The sequence below is a fragment of the Pseudophryne corroboree genome, chromosome 1 (assembly GCF_028390025.1).
Source record: "Pseudophryne corroboree isolate aPseCor3 chromosome 1, aPseCor3.hap2, whole genome shotgun sequence".
In the NCBI taxonomy this organism is placed as follows: domain Eukaryota; kingdom Metazoa; phylum Chordata; class Amphibia; order Anura; family Myobatrachidae; genus Pseudophryne; species Pseudophryne corroboree.
The window spans coordinates 1,045,879,841-1,045,898,183 of NC_086444.1; positions in this window are offsets into that span (position 1 = coordinate 1,045,879,841).

The window sequence follows — 18,343 nt, forward strand, 5'->3', positions numbered from 1 at the left end:
ATTAAACATAAGTAGCCATTGATATGTCATATGGGAAGTATTTCTCCCAAAAATTGTAAATGTTCAGATCTTAATTATGCCTGGATAAATGTATTTCGGAAGATATTCCTGCAACTTATCTCCTGTGTTGCAGCGATAGCCTTGCTAGTGAGTAAAAGTGAAGATGTAGTGTTGGGACACAACCTGACCAGCCATACACCTCATGCAGTATCGGCCTTACTGAACTCTGCCCAAACCAGACATGTCTCATCAGCACGGTTTACAAGGTGGGAATTAGCACTAATGACACCTGTAAACATTACCATAAAGAGATGCAGCGCACTAAATCCTGCAATTTATCTCCCAGCTGTGCCTGGGCAGGCACAAAGGGTGGAGGATGAGACTGATGGTGAAGGAGGATTTAGTACAGACACTGACATACATGATTGTATGGAATATCTGAACCAAACTTTCACTGCAAGACCCGACATTAGTGACAACCCACTGGAAGGCGTAGATTTTACTTTTTACACTGACGGTAGCTGCCACAGACAGACGGACTCGGGAGACTTGTGTACTGGATACGCAGTCGTAGATGACAGAGGTATCATAGAAGCTGAGCCCCTGGGCCCACCGCACTCAGCACAAGTTGCTGAGCTGGTCACCCTAACCAGAGCGTGTGAATTGGCTAAGGGTAAGTCAGCCAATATATATACAGATTCTAGGTATGCTTTTGGAGTAGTGCATGATTTCGGGGCCCTATGGCGCCTCAGAAATTTCATGACGGCAGCTGGCACACCTGTAGCGCATGCATCCCATATAAAAAGGCTTCTAACAGCGATACAGGAACCTGACAGAGTGGCTGTTATCAAGTGCAAAGCCCACACTTACAGTCAAGACCCAGTGTCACTTGGTAACAGCCGGGCAGACGAAGCTGCTAAATCAGCAGCCAGCACCCCCATACAGACAGATATCACACAACTGATGGTATTCAATACCGTCAACACACAAAAATTAAGTGAAATGCAAAATTTGTGTTCTCCACAGGAAAAGGCGGTCTGGAGGTCAAAGGGATATGGCCAGGAGTCCTCAGGACTCTGGACAGATGGACAGGGTAAGCCAGTAGCCCCCAGAGCATATCTTCCAAGCTTAGCTGAGGCGGCACACGGTCTGACTCATCTGGGCAAAAAAGGTATGTGTAAGCTGGTGAGAGCCTACTGGTGTGCGCCAGGATTCTCTTCTCATGCGGGTAAGAGAGCAATGACATGTCTTATCTGCTTGAGGAAGAATATTGGAAAGTCAATACCAACAGAACCATCCCATATCCCGCCGACAGACGGCCCTTTTCAGGTAATACAAATTGATTTCATACAGTTACCACCCTGCAGAAATGTAAAGTATGTGTTAGTCTGTATTGATGTGTTTTCAAATTGGGTAGAAGCGTTCCCCGCTGCCACAAATACTGCTACGTTCACTGCAAAGAAAATTGTGCAGGAATTTGTGTGCAGATATGGTATCCCTAGGATAATTGAAAGCGATAGGGGTACCCATTTTACAGGTGAAGTCTTTCAGGTTATGTGCAAACTGATGGGGATTAACAGCAAGCTGCATACTCCATACCGCCCACAGGTGAGTGCGAAAGTGGAAAGAGTAAACAGCACTATTAAGAACAAGCTGAGCAAAGTGATGGCTGAAACTGGATTGTTATGGCCAGAAACTTTGCCACTTGTATTGTACAGCATCAGAACCACTCCCAGGTCCCCCCTTAACCTATCACCCTTTGAGATTCTTTTTGGTCGACAACCCCATGTAATGATTGACCCCCAGGATGATTTGAAATGCAATAATGAGGTGACTGTAAAATATATGGTTAAGATGAGCCAGCAGTTGAGGAATCAAAACAGAAATCTAAAGCTGGTGATTCCTGACCTACCAAACAGTAATTGTCATGACATTGAACCTGGGGATTATGTAATGATTCGAAATTTTCTACGCTCAGGTTGCCTCATTGACAGGTGGGAAGGACCGTACCAAGTCTTACTAACCAGCACGACAGCATTAAAGGTTGCCGAAAGAGAGACTTGGGTCCACTCGTCCCACTGTAAGAAGGTCGCTGACCCAGAGAAAACCTGTGACAAAGAGCAGAGTGTAGAGGAAATCGTATCACTGGAGTGTCTGTTCCGGGAAGGTTGAGAGGCAGGACTGTTGTCACAGCAACTGAGCACGGAGAACTACAAGACCAGAGGCGGTTGTCGCACCAAATTTCTTTTCCCTTTTTATTATTTTCTCCATCTCCCATTACCCTCCTTCCCCCCCCCCCTTCTTGCTCCCTTTTCTCTCCCCTTAACAAGATGGACTTACCCCAAGAGACTGCATTCCGGGTTTTCCTGTTGACCCTGTTGTTGACCAGAGCAGTCTGTTTCGGTGAGAGTACCAGAGAGGTCGAGAAAGGATCTGGAATGGGTTCTGATGGCAAGGACAAATTTGTAGAATTCCAAGAGCAACACATCCACCGAGCAAAGGCGAGTATCAGAAAACGATCTGGTAGTCAAGAAACTAGGAGGCACTGTGAAGGGTTATTGGCTGAGGAAAATTGTATTTGTAGAAATTGTGAAAACATAGTTGAGGACGGGTGCATCCAGAGATGTCAGTCCAGCATTAATATCAACATGGACCGTCATCCATTGAGTGATTATCACTCATTAGTGGGTAAGGTTTTAAACCAAACAGAATGCTGGGTGTGCTCACAAGTACCTCAAGGTCAGAGCAAGTCAGGACTAATACCGTATCCTTTAACAATAGATGAGGTACTTGAATTACGGGGTGGGAGACCGGTGGACAAGAAATGTAATATTTCTAGGCCCCCTAGTTTGAAGCTCCACCAGTACCATGTAGATAGATCCTTAGTATGTTTCAACATTTCCAATTCCCGAAAGCCGGGAAATTGGGAAGTGACATGGAATAACCAAACCATGGCATTTTCACACAGAGCCGACAGAATACCCGTAGACTCTGAACTTATACGCCAAATAGCCGACGGTGGAAGGTATTTTTGGTATAGGTATACTCTAGGAAGTAGGACCATGCGGGTTGGAGAAGTATCACCAGGGTACTGTGCGCATATCATACAGCCTGATACGTGTACTGAACAGATGAGAGAGTTAGGGATAGGATTTTTAACTTGGAAGGTTTGCAATATGGTAATGTCATATTCTGTCCCATATGTTCTCCCCGATGATGCATATTTCATATGCGGGAGGAAGGCGTATAAGTGGCTTGCACCAAACTCAGAGGGATTGTGTTACATTGGAAGAGTATTGCCAGAAGTAATGACCATAACCCATGATAAGATGAAAGACGTTCGCCGCAATGCTCAAGCTCCTTACACTCATACTCACTATGAACATATCGTTAAGAGACACCTTATAGATAGGACAGAGCACGCAGCCTCTGATTTGATCCACGAATCCACCGGGATTCAATTCCTACTCGCGTTAGACATCACCCGTACTGCCAGAGGAATTATAAATTATAGGTATATCCACGCGCTAGCGAATCTGATAGATAATATCACAGAGATGTATGATGACACCTTCAGGTATACAGGGAGGGAGTTGCAAGCTTACAAAACGGAACTGATCCAGCACAGGATGGTTCTCAATTATATCACAGCGGTGACAGGTGGGTACTGTGTCACTTTGGCAACTCAGTATGGTGTGATGTGCTGCACGTACATTACAAACAGCACTGATGACCCAACCGAGGTCATAGATCAAAAGATGGACGATATCTTACAGTTGAAGTGGGAGTTCCGGAGGAGACACAACCTTACCCTTACTGCTGTGAGTAATGAACTGACCGGCTGGGTCTCATGGTTGAACCCACGAAATTGGTTCTCAGGTTTAGGAGAATGGGCTCAAAATGTTATCGTGAGTGTAGGAAAGTTTCTCCTTTGTATCCTGGGAGTTGTCATAATGATTGGTTTGATATTTAGGTGTGTTCGAATTTTAACGCGGTGCAAGCGCGGTACCAAAGTGATGAGTTTGAGGAGCAGGGGCATTGTTACAGGAACTGATTTAATTTATGACCCATCAATAGAGACAATGTTGTGATAAGACGTGATTCCACGGTCCGTTTCTTTCACCCGTTTCTCCTTTGTTTTCCCTCAGCAAAAACACACCCATCCGGAGAAGACTTTAATCAACACCCAAGAATGATTGCGCAAATGTTATGTGAATGTATTTTTGATATGTTTCTTATCTTCATCTCTACAACCTTCAGGTAGTGACACACACAGTCGACAGGTGATATCCACATATTAGCATTCACATGTGTTCCCCCTCCATGTATCATCAACTAAATGTGCACCCCATTTGTTGGAACAAGAAGCCGAAAAGAGCTCGGTAGTGTTTTTTGGCCCACTTACAGACCCTTAATACGGGATGAGAAGGATTTAATGTATACTTCGCAATACCTCGAAGCATATCTAGAACATATACGGCACGATGATACATGCCCCTCAGACACGGATTTCATACATACATGCTTATACTATCCCACTAGGTCATACATTTCCCGCCTACACCTCTCCTCCTTCTATCCACTCATCTATGGATAATGTATTGTATATTTTTATCCAATCATCTGTAGATATTGTATTGTATATTTTTCTGTTTAATGTTTAGATAGTGGCAGTTATTGTTGACTGCCAAAGGGTGGACTGTCAAAGTCGAAAAATATTGTAATGCATATACCCTGTACTAACCCCATGCACATGCCCGCTGCGCGTGCACTCAGTCCACCGTGCGTGCACATATCCGCAATTTGCGTAGGATCGCTCCTGCGATCTTGCGCGTGGTATGGGTATTTACGGCGGAGTTTGTGAGCGCGTAGAGGGTTATTAGAACATTACATATTTAACCCAAATAGTGCATTTTGTACACATAGTTCCCCTACACCACATCAGCGAGTATCAACAGTTTAAACAGTTCCAGGACTAAGGGATTCGCCTTTGCATGATAGGAAGGGTCAGATAAAGGTTGGAAGGTGATGTCTAGTATCCAGCTGTAGGGTATTTTAAGGGTAACATTCCGGTGTTGGTTAGAGAAAGATTGCATGTTCCAGCGTATAGTTATGTGCAAAAGTAGAATATAGATATTAACTGTATTTACTGTATATTATGTATGCGGCGGGAATCCAGAGGATACCACCCACAAGAGCAGTTGGGGAAAGACATCGCCCATCTTTTCAAATCAACCTATGACCTCTCCTGTAATATAAGGACACATCTCTGTGTCCAATGGACAATGAGATTACAGTGACCATTGTATTGTGTATGTAAGTTGTGTATAAAAAGCCCATTGTTGCCTGGCCGGTCAGAAGACTCTGAACGCTTTCTACCTGACAAGCGGAGGACCGGCCGGGTTGCGCTTGTGAACATTCTCACGTATGTACATTCTCTGTAGCCATTACTCTGTTTTAGATTTATCTTGTTAGCCTGTAGTGTATTATTTGTACTGTTTTACCTTTTTAAATAATCCACGGTGGCCTTAGAATCCTGTGGTTTCAACTACAAATCGGTGTTGTGTCTTCACTTTCCTGCAAGGGTTTAAAAGCATATTTAACTGTATAAGGTTTATAAGCATTGATAAGGTGTACGCACTGCGGGTACTTTATACCGTCAGCGCTACTTAAGGTTTAAGGTATAACATCGTTGCAGTACTTTGCTGCTAAGGGTTTAAAGTGTAAACATATCAATACATTGTATCACTAACAAGGTTTAAAGGTTATTAATTGTGTGTGTGTGCGCTGTGCGTACTCTGTACACTCAGCGCGGCGTGTGGACGCCAAGTACGTACCACGTACGGGACTCTGTACGCAAATAGCGTACAAAGTGCGTAGCGTGTGTATTCAGTCTAACGGCCATAGCGGCTCCACGGTAAAAGTGTATCTAGAGGTATAGCTTTATGGTTTAAGATAATATCGACATTATCAGAGCCCATAGTATTGGTGCCCCTTATACAGTGACCCAAGTAGTAGTGCCCCTTATGTCCCCAGGAGTGATGCCACTTATTAAGTGCCCCCTATGCAATGCTCTCATTAGTAGTGCCCCCAGTAGTAATGCACCGTGCAGTATTGCACCCAGTAGTAATGCCTGCACAGCCGCACACTGCCTGAGCCAGAAGCCGGAGCTCACTCATGAGCTCCAGCTGCCGCGGAGGGGAAGGAGCCGGCGCCCGCTGGTAACACAGTCTCAGCGGGCGCCCGGCATTTCCCTAGGTAAGGTGAGTCGGAGGAGGATGCGTTCTGTCTCCAAATGGAAGCGGCTCACTTTAATCTCTGGTTCACACCCATAAGTTTAGTTGTGTTTGCCCCTTTACACAGCTAAAAACTGACTAATTGGGCTAAACCCTGACTAATTGGTCACGACTCACGATAAGCGTAATAATTAAATGGTGCCCAAAACAATTGAAATTCAACAATGGGTGCTCATCAATTATTGCACCTTAAAAACAAATGAATTCCGACCCAGGTGTCCCTGGGAAAGTAAAAGACAGAAGAACTTGATACCGTCTACCCCTATCATCCATATAATAATGTCTGCTTATAACTTGGCCATCTGTTCTATATAGGGCATATTACTGAAGACCCTGCATGTATTATTATTAGCCTTTATTTGTATGGCGCCACATGGGATCCGCAGCGCCCAATTACAGTGACTAACAATTAAAGACAATATAGGACAAGTACAGGGTATAAAGATACAGTGTCTTGCTAAACTATCCACCCCTTTGCATTTTTCATGTATTGTTGCCTCACAACCTGGAATTAAAATGGATTGTTTGAAGGTTTGCATCATGTCATTCACAGAACATGGCTACAGCTTTGAAGATGGTTTTTTATTTTTTTTATTGTGAAGCAAACAACAAATAGGACAAAATAACAGAGAACTCCAGCGTGCATAACTATTCACCACCCTAAAGTCTTTGCAGCTGCAAGTCACTTTGGATAAGTCTCTATGAGCTTGCCACATCTTGCCACTGGGACTTTTGTCCATTCCTCAAGGCAAAACTGCTCCAGCTCCTTCATGTTGGATGGTTTCCGCTTGTGAACAGCAATCTTCAAGTTGACCACAGATTCTCAATTGGATTGAGATCTGTGCTTTGACTACGCCATTCCAAAACATTTAAATTTTTCCCCTTAACTCACTCGAGTGTTGCTTTAGCAGTATGCTTCTGGTCATTGTCTTGCTGGAAGCTGAACTTTCGTCCCAGTCTCAAATCACAGGCCGACTGAAACAGGTTTTGCTCAAGAATATTCCTGTATTACTATTTAGTACCATCCATCTTTCCCTCAACTCGAAACAGTTTCCCAGTCCCTGCTGCCTAAAGACATCCCCACAGCATGATGCTGCCACCACCATGTTTCACTGTGGGAATGGTGTTCTTGGGGTGATGGGATGTGTTGGGCTCGCGCCAGACATAGCGTTTTCCTTGGTGGCCGAAAAGTTCAATCTTAGTCTCATCTGACCAGAGCACCTTCCTCCATACATTTGGGGAGTTGTCCACATGCCCTTTGGCAAGCTCAAAACGTGCCTTCTTATTTTTAACACTAAGTAATGGCTTTTTTCTGGCCACTCTTCCATAAAGCCCAGCTCTATGGAGTGTACGGCTTATTGTGGTCACATGCACAGATACACCAGCCTCTGCTGTGGAACTCTGCAGCTCCTTCAGGGTTACCTTTGGCCTTTGTGCTGCCTCTCTGATTAATTCCCTCTTTGCCCGGTCTGTCAGTTTTGATGGCCAGCCCTCTCTTGGCAGTTTTGTTGTGGTACCATGTTCTTTCCATTTAAAGATGATGGATTTGATGGTACTCCGGGGGATCATCAAAGATTTGAATATTTTTTTATAACCCAACCCTAACTTCTTAACTTCTAACTTCTCAACAACTTTGTCCCTGACTTGTTTGGAGAGCTCCTTGGTCTTCATGGTGTGATGCCTTTTGCTTTGCTTAGTGGTGTTGCAGCCTCTGGGGCCTTTCAGAAAAGGTGTGTTTATACTGACAGATAATGTGACACTTAGATTCCACACAGTTAGACTTCATTTCACTAATTATGTGACTTCTGAAGGTAATTGGTTGCACCAGAACTTTTGAGGGGCTTCATAGCAAAGGGGGTGAATACATATGCACATGCCAATTTTAATATTTTTATTTATAAAAATTATTTTCTGCAGCAGGGTACATTGGTTTCCACAGGGAAACATCGGGGTGTAGAGATGGATCTTGATCCAGGCACCAACAGGCTAAAGATTTAGACTGTCCCAGGAGTGGGGTCTCCTCTATTACCCCGCCTCCACGCACTGTGAGCTCAGTTTCGAGTTGGTGCCTGCAGAAGCAGGTCACTCAACAGGGGAGCCCTGAAAAAGCTTTTAGAAGACTTCAAGGGCCGCAGCACTTACATGTCAGGGTGACATTCTGTGCTGTGGCTCCGTAGCCTCCCCAGCGTTGTTGCATACTCCTGCTGGCTCTGTTCCCGGGTACATGCGGCGGAGACGCTCCGGCTCTAGGCACACGGTCGCAGATGCTCTCCTGGTTCGCGTGGCTGCTACTGAAGGGAGGAGGTAAGAGGGTCGACCTGGCAGGACCTGCCATTAAAATCACATTCCGGTCGCAGTCTAAGGAGACGGACTGCGACGCTGGTGTGGACACTGTAACAAAGCAGGGACCCCACTATATCCACCAGGGCATAGCAGTACAGGTCGGAAATATAAATATCCACTTTATTAAGACTCCATAGTACCAGGTTGTGGGGACCAGCATAGGGGAGTAGGCGCTGGACCTGTAGCCCCTCCCCCAGCTCCGGGCACCATCTACTGCTGGTGTTCCCGCCCTGGAGCTGTCTCACACTCTCCCTCACTACCTGACTGAGATGCTGGGTACCATTTTCTATGATTAGCTGTGACTGGTGTCCGGGACTGCAGGTCAAGGTATTCTCTGTAAATCCGCCTGTACGTCAGTGCCGTGATTTTACAGACACTTAAGTATTCTACATGTGAATAATAAGACAGCATTAGTTAAGAACAAGTGTACCTGTGTCAGAATATTTTGTACGATTATTCTGATATATACATCCGGTCTCGGACCGCGCATTGTTATATATAGATATATATACATACAGTGGGGATCGAAAGTTTGGGCACCCCAGGCAAAAATTAATTTTAATGTGCAAAAAGAAGCCAAAGAAAGATGGAAAAATCTCCAAAAGGCATCAAATTACAGATTGGACATTCTTATAATATGTCAAAAAAGTTTGATTTTATTTCCATCATTTACACTTTCAAAGGAACAGAAACAAAAAATGGCGTCTGCAAAAGTTTGGGCACCCTGTACAGTGAATACCTTGTACTGCCCCCTTTGGCAAGTATCACAGCTTGTAAAAGCTTTTTGTAGCCAGCAAAGAGTCTTTCAATTCTTCTTTGAGGTATCTTCGCCCATTCTTCCTTACAAAAGTCTTCCAGTTCTTGGAGATTCCTGGGCTGTCTGTGATGCACTGCTGGTCTGTCCATAGATTTTTAATTATGTTGAGGTCAGGAGATTGTGAAGTCCATGGCAAAACCTTCAGTTTACGCCTCTTGATGTAATCCACCGTGGATTTTGAGGTGTGTTTAGGATCATTATCCATTTGTAGAAGCCAGCCTCTCTTTAACTTCACAAGAAAGAAAAGAAAATGACTGATTGCGCTATCTCTCCAGGTGCGTATATGAATAAAGACACGCTTTTTTTCCACTTCTCTGGTGTTTATTTTAGTACAAACGTTATATCCCATACAGTAATATAATTAAAACTCAATATGCATGCATATTCATTATGAGCTCATTCTAAAAATTTTTTAATGCTGATAAAATAGTGATATTTCTCTGTTTTAAACAACCAGTGCTCAATCCTATCAGAGACAATTGGTACTAGTTCCACTCCTAATTTAGTGCAACATAGCTTATGTACCCGCAGTGTTTAAACTGTATTTTTCCCAAAGTTGAAAAACTCAGTTCATTGTATAAGGACACAGTTTCCACAACTTTAAATGATGTTTTTCCCGGTTGTGTTAGAACTCAGTCTTTTGCATACGACCACAGTTCTTATTCATATATTATGCATAGTCCATAAACTGACAGTTTTAGCACTGAAGTAAACCGCTTACCACCGTGTCCGTGGATACAGACGTGATGGGGAGATCCTCGCCGTGCACAGCGGTGATGGTTTGCTTTCTCACTCCCCGTCTGTCCTCCGTGGTGGCAGCGGTGCTCGATGGTCTCTAACCCTCAGCTTGTTTGGGGCCGCTTGTATGTGGACGGTTTGCAGAGTGGACTCTCCACCTGGCTGGCCGCGTCTCCTCTGATTGCGGTACAGCTTGGGCAGCAGGTGTGAGAGGTCTCGTTGGTTGTCCTTAGCTCCCAATCCGGCAGGGTAGATCCCAAATAATAATGTCGCTGGTCACTTAGCAGGGTGAAAGGCAATTCTCTAACGCGTTTCGCACACAGGTGCTTCCTCAAAGAGTCTCTTTAACTTCAGCTTTTTCACAGATGGCATCAAGTTAGCGTCCAAAATTTGCTGGAATCTTATTGAATCCATTTTTCCTTCTACTCGTGAAATGTTACCTGTGCCACTGTCTGCAATACAACCCCAAAGCATGATTGATCCACCCCCATGCTTAACAGTTGGACAGAGGTTCTTTTCATTAAATTCTGTGCCTTTCCTTCTCCAAACGTACCTTTGCTCATTCCGGCCAAAAAGTTCTATTTTAACCTCATTGGTCCACAGAACTTTATTCCAAAATGCATCAGGCTTGTCTATATGTTCATTTGCAAACTTCAAACGCTGATTTTTGTGGTGAGGACGTAGAGACTTTTTCATCTGATGACTCTTCCATGAAGACCATATTTGTACAAGTATCTCTATATAGTGGAATAGTGTACCACAACTCTAGTGTCTGCCAGATCTTCCAGGAGGGATCGTGCAGTCAAACGTGGATTTTGACTTGCTTTTCTCACAATCCTGCGAGCTGTTCTGTCTGATATTTTTCTTGGTCTCCCAGATCTTGCTTTAACTTCCACTGTTCCTTATGACTGCCATTTCTTAATTACATTCCGAACAGAGGATATGGGCATCTGATAACGCTTTGCTATGATCTTATAGCCTTCTCCTGCTTTTTGTGAGCGTCAACTATTCTCAGTTTCAGTGTTCTACACAACTGCTTAGAGGAGCCCATGGTGCTGATTGTTGGAGCAAGGTCAGATGAGTCTGGGCTTTTAAAACCTTTGAGATTGACATCACCTGGTCTTTCCAGATGATGACTGAGAACAATCCATGACACTGCCAGGTCTCAGCTGTCCAAAGGGGGCAGTACAAGGTATTAACTCTGCAGGGTGCCCAAACTTTTGCAGACGCCATTTTTTGTTTTCTGTTATTTTGATAGTGTAAATGATGGAAATAAAATCAAACTTTATTTGACATGTTATAAGAATGTCTAATCTGTAATTTGATGCCTTTTGGAGATTTTTTCCATCTTTCCTTTGCTTCTTTTTGCACATTAAAATTAATTTTTGCCTGTGGTGCCCAAACTTTCAATCCCCACTGTATACTAGTCCAGTGCAGTTTTATTGTCTTACTAAAATAATTATCTGCATTGTCACTGTGACTGTGTGTGCCTGTATCTGCTGTGTGGATTTCATTTCAGTGTATCACAGCTATATCTATCACTGTATTCTGTACCCTAGGACTAGGTGCATCAGGGTCTCATATATAGTGCTGCATAGTATTTACCATTAAGTGTATTCTACTGTGTACTCAGTCACTTCATACTGGATTTATTTGCTGGTATTGTGTACTGTGTACGTAGTCACATAGTTTTGGATTTAGACGCTGGTATTGTGTACTGTGTACGCTGTCACATACTAGGGGATTAATTTGCAGGTATTGTACTCTAGCTGTATCGTACTCATATGCTCTGTGGTTGCATTCACTGAAATGTCTAACACAAAGGGCGGGAAATCCACAGACGCTCCTGTATCATGCAGCGCATGCGCCAGGGATTTGCCTGAGGGGGAAGCCTTGAATGATGATCAGGAGCCACCGCAGGTGGCGTTCTCATCTATGATCTACACGCCTTGCGCCCCGTATGGGACCTCCTGTGCCATTGCAGCCACATATTGTCCCTATGGTAAATCCGCCTTGGGTTGATCATTTGTCTACCCAGTTGCAGCAGTTGAATCAATATTTGGTTAGACAGAAACCTACCCCAAGTCACCCTGGTGCCAAGGGGTCATCTAAGTGGGCCACTTCCTCCTCACAATCCACTAATCTCTTTTGATGAGGATGGGGAGTATACTGACAATTCAGACACTGATACAGCTGCTTCTGACGAGGAATCTACAACTCAGGTTGATGTCCCTGTCCTAGTGGTTGCTATTAAGCAAATCCTACAAATAGATGATGATGTGGATACCACTACCATGTATAAGAAACCTGATAAGTTTAAATGTCAGAAGGTAACTAAAACACTGTTACCGCATTCTGACCATTTAGTAGACATACGTCAAGAACCCTGGTCTTCGCCAGGAAAGAAATTCTCCCTATCTAAAAAGATGGTAGCTCATTATCCTCTCCCTTCTGAGTTGTGTAGCAAATAGGAAAATTCACCGCCTGTGGATTCACATGTCACCCATCTCGTGGTGTCATCTACCCTACCTGTCACCACTGTCACCTCGCTGAAGGAACCGACATATAAGCGTGTGGAAGGTTACCTGAAGTCTATTTACTCCCTTACAGGTGCTGTACATAGACCCACTATAGCAGCCTCCTGGGCTGCAAAAGGAACTGAAGCATGGGTTCAGGCATTGGAGGAAGAGTTGCCTCAGGATACATCTGACACTGCCAGACAATACCTGTCTCATATTACCAACGCCACCTATTACATTCAGTAGGCATCCTCTGAGGCAAGTGTGTTGGTGTCCAAGGCATCGACTACGTCCATCGTGGCTCGCCGTATTCTTTGGTTGAGATCATGGAAGGTGGACCTGGACTCCAAAAAGACCTTGGAGGTACTCCCTTTTAAGGGAGACATCCTATTTGGGGAAGATCTCAATAAGATTGTGACTGACTTAGCGGCTGCTAAGACTGCATTTCTCCCGAATACTAATCCTTCTGCACAGAAGGCAAAAGGTACCACTTTTCGCTCCTTTCGGCCTCAAGGGAAAGCATACCTGAGACATTCTTGTGCCCCCAAAACTACTAAGCACAAACATAAACAATCCTGTCAGACTGCTTCTAAACAAGACAAGCCTGCTGCATGACAGGGCGGGCCTCCCCATGGGGGTCCCCGGGGTGGGAGGCCGACTTCTACAGTTCGCCCAGATCTGGTTAAAGATCACTTCAGATGCTTGGGTACTGGACGTTGTCTCTCACGGGTACGCTGTCTCATTAAAGAGACGTCCCCCTCGCCAGTTCTGCTAAATGGTTATTCCTTCGCATTCGTTGAAGGCGCAAGCTCTACAACTGGTTGTGCATTCCCTCCTGGATACAGGAGTGATAGTGCCGGTACTTCTGTCCCAGAGTGGCAGAGGATACTACTCAACCCTGTTTCTAGTCCCAAAACCCAATGGGTCTTAGCGGCCTATACTCAATCTCAAATCACTGAACTAGTTTGTGAGAGTGTCCAAGTTCCGTATGGAAACACTGCACTTAATCGTACTGGCCATGGAACCCAGAGACTATATGGTATCCCTGGATATACAAGATGCTTACCTGCATATACCTGTAACCATATTGCATCAGCAATATCTGAGGTTTGCTAGTTGCAACCTTCACTATCAATTCCAGGCTCTGCCGTTTGGACTGGCCACGGCCCCTCAGAACTTCCCCAAAGTTATGGCCGTGATGACGGCTCATGTCCGTCACCAGGGAGTCAGGATCCTGCCATATCTGGACGACTTGCTGATTCTGGCAAACTCCCATGATGTCCTCCTCAGTCATCTACAACCAATGGTAAACTTCCTACAAGCCCACGGGTGGCTCATCAACTGGAAGAAGTCCTCGCTAGTCCCTGCTCGGAGCATGGTGCACCTGGGGGCACTGCTGGACACATACAGTCAACGGCTGTTTCTGTCTCCAGAGAAGGTGCTAAAATGTCAGGACAGGATCAGATACTTCCTCTCTCGCCCAAGAGTGTTGATACACTCGGCGATGCAAGTACTAGGCCTCATGGTGTCAGCGTTCAACATGGTAGAGTTTGCTCAATTTCATTCCCGCCCTCTGCAGAGGTTAATCCTTTCCATGTTGGACGGCCTATCTCATTGTGTCTACAGGACCAGCAGTTGAGCAGAGGCCGTCCCTTCTGGATCCCCAACTGGGTCCTACTGACTATGGGCGCCAGTCTGAGGGGTTGGGGTGCGCTGTTGGAGCAACACTCTTTCCATGGTCAGTGGAATGATGGAAGTGTCAAAAATCCTTTGTAGGACGGAATGCCATCTGCCAGCAATATCGTCAGTGTTCATTCCGGGAGTCCTCAACTGGGAAGCGGATTTCCTCAGTCGTCAAGACGTGCACGCCAAAGCGTGGAGTCTTCATCAGGAAGTATTTCAACTCCTATTGGACAAGTGGGGCCTACCAGATGTAGACCTGATGGCGTCTCGACACAATCACAAAGTTCCGGTCTTCGGATCAAGAACAAGGGATCCTCAAGCAGCGTTCGTGGATGCACTGGCAATTCCATGGAACTTTCGGCTGCCATGCGTGTTCCCTCCAGTGTCACTCCTGCCCAGGGTACTGCGGAAGTTCAAACAAGAAGGAGGAATACTACTTCTAGTCACTCCTGCGTGGCCAAGATGGCATTGGTTTTCAGACCTGCAGGGTCTATTGATAGAGCATCCTCTTCTACTTCCTCAACGTCCAGACCTCCTCATTCAGGGCCCTTGTGTCTACCCGGACCTGGCTAGACTTGCTTTGACGGCATGGCTCTTGAAGCATCACTCCTGAGGGCCAAAGGATTCTCTATGGCAGTTATCCAAACTATGCTGAAGGCCCGCAAACCAGCATCTGCGCGGATTTATTACAAGGTCTGGAATTCTTACCACCTGGTGTGCTGCTAAGAATTACAATGCTTATTAATTCAGTACTTCCAGACTTCTGGCTTTTCTACAACAAGGCCTGGATTTAGGCCTTCGTATGGACTCCCTGCATGGTTCATATCTCTGCCTTGTCGGTTTGGTTTCAGAGAAAACTTGCATCTATTCCTGACGTTCATACTTTCACTTGGGGTGTTTTACGAATTCAGCCTCCCTATGTCCCTCCTGTGGCTCCATGGGATCTGTCTGTTGTTCTGAATGCCCTGCAAGAGTCTCCATTTGAACCTCTTGAGTCAGTGGACCTTAAATGGCTCACTATCAAGGTCCTGTTCCTACTGGCTATTGCCTTTGCTAGAAGGGTGTCAGACCTAGGCGCTCTGTCCTGTGGTCCACCCTTTCTGATATTTCACTGTGACTGGGCGGTTCTTAGAACTCGCCCTGGTTACTTTTCCTAAGGTGGTGTCATCTTTTCACCTTAACCGAGAGATTGTGGTTCTGGCCTTCATCTCTTCTGGTTTGTCATCTAAAGAGCGGTCTTTGGATGTGGTACGGGTTCTCCTTGTTTACGTAGAGAGGACTGCCTCTATTAGGAGGTCAGATACCCTTTTTGTACTTTTTGGTTTTCACAAACGTGGCTGGCCTGTGAACAAGCAAACATTGCCAAATGGATTAGAATGGTGATTGCACAAGCACATGCACAGGCTGGTCTTCCAGCTTCTGCAGCTATTAAAGCCCACTCTACTCGGTCTGTTGGACCTTCTTGGGCGGTCCGCCGAGGCGCGTCCGCTGAACAATTGTGCAAGGTGGCTACGTGGTCTTCAGTGAACACATTCATTAGGTTCTATGCCTTTGATACTTTCGCCTCCCAGGATGCTTCCTTTGGATGCTGGGTTCTCATACTCGCTACGGCGCATCCTCTCCCATGGGGAACTGCTTTAGGACATCCCGATGTTTCCCTGTGGAAACCAATGTACCCTGCTGCAGAAAAGGAGATTTATGGTAGACTTACCATAGTTAAATCTCTTTCTGCGAGGTACATTGGTTCCACATGGCACCTGCCCTGACGCAACTAGCTTCTATGTGTTTGTATGGCATTAGCCGCTAGTCCCTTCTCCTGTCGTGAGAACATGGTTCTATGTGACTAACATCTACCTTCTCTTTTACCTGCTCCTGCATTGGACTGGTTAACGAAACTGAGCTCACAGTGCCTGGAGGCGGGGTTATAGAGGGGGCCCCACAATGCATCCTGAGACAGTCTAAAGCTTTAGCCTGTTGGTGCCTGTATCAAGATCCATCTGTACACCCCAATGTTTTTCTGTGGAACCAATGTACCTCGCAGAAAGAGATTTAACAATGGTAAGTCTACTATAAATCTCCTTTTTTCTATACATTTTTTTCATTTCACTTCACCAACTTAGACTATTTTGTACATATCCATCACATAAAATTCAGATTAAAAATAAATAAATTACAGGTTATAATGTAACAAAATATGTAAAATGCCAAGGAGGGTGGGTTGGGGTGGGGGTGGGGGGGGGGGGTTGAATACTTTAGCAAGGCACTGTATAGCTGCGTCAGCATCTGCAGACAATACTGAAATAAGTACCAGGATGGCAGAAAACAGAGGGGTTTGGTGCCATCAAAGGGAGTATTGAAACCAGATAGGTGAAGTCAGAGATGGAAAAGCACATTAGGGAAGAGGGCCCTGGCTCATGAAAGCTTACATTCTAAAGGGGAGGGGCAGACACAAAAGGTGTGATACAGATGGGGTAGGAAGTGAGCTTGGGACAGAGAGCTTAGGATGAGAGGCGGCTGAGTTTGGTGAAGAATTGTGTCTTAAGAGCCCGTTTTACTTTTTGTAGAGAGATGGAGAGTCTGAAGGGGAGAGTTAAAGAATTCCAGAGAGTGGGAGCAGCATATGCAAAAGGTTGGAGGTAGGAGTGGGAGGAGGTAATCAGTAGGCAGGAGAGGTGGAATGTATTATCGGAGCAAAGAGGAGGTGTCAGAGTGTAAAGGGAGATAAGGTCAGAGATGTAAATGGGAGAGTGGGTGAGGGCTTTATAAGTGAGTGTCCCAGTGAAGGGATTGTAAGAGAGGGAAGGTGGAAGTAGTACGCTTGGTGAGGAAGATGAGCAGGGCAGCAGCATTGTGGAGTGGAGAGAGGCATTTGTCAAGGAATGCCAGTTAGGAGGAGATTACAGTAGTCCAGTCTGGATATGACCAGTGAGTGGATAAGAGTCTTAGTGGCATCCTGGGTGAGAAAGGGTCTGATCCTGGAAATACATGGAAAAACTTAAAACGCAGAAGCAAGGTTAATATACATATATTAAGGGGAGGTGGAACAATGGACAGTGGCAGTAGGGTAGGGTACTTTTCATTTCTCCTCTCTTAGAGAAGCTCAAAAGAGGAGATACAGATGACCACTCCAGGGGCAGGGCCAAACCCTTCATGTTATTAGGCCCTGCCCTTTTTGTTTGGTCTGCAGGGGTGCAACTAAAATGATCAAGATTGCTTCACATTGGCCCCACTCCCTCTGTCATGACAGGGCGCAGCTCTTGGTGTCCACTGCCCAGTGCTAGCAGCAAGTCCTAGATAGCTATGGTCTCCTCACTTCTAAATCTTCAAAGCCTATGTGACATCCATAATCGCTGACCTCCCTGAGATGTGCCGTCAGAGTACAGCTGCTGGACCTAAACAATAAACATGACCTGTACTGTCAAGAGATGGGATTTGATTGATGTACTGGCTATAGGCCTAATTCATGCTTGTACACAATGGCTGATGTTCACGCAATGAGCAACTAGCATCAGACTGTGCATGTACTGCGATAGGATCAGTTCAATTTGCCGGCTGTTGGGATTCTGCGGTTAGGATACCGACGCCGGAATCCCGCCAGCCGACAATGCTGCCAGCTGGTATTCTGGCAAAACAGGACTATTCCCACTTGTGGGTGTCCACGACACCCATAGAGTGGGAAAAGATCCTGTGGCGCTGTCCGGATATGGATGGCCGGCATCCCACCCGTTGGTAAATCATGCTGAATCTGCTATTATCGCAATGCGCACGCATCAAGGTGTCACTGCGATCTTGCTCACAATAAGGATTTAATGGAGAAGTGATTAACAGGAAGTGACCATTTGGAGATGTTAATGGGGAGTGACTGGAAAAATGCAGGCGTGTCATGGCCATTTTTATGCTACGTAACTGCCGATGGCTGCGAGCTTGTACGTGCAAAAACATGGCGC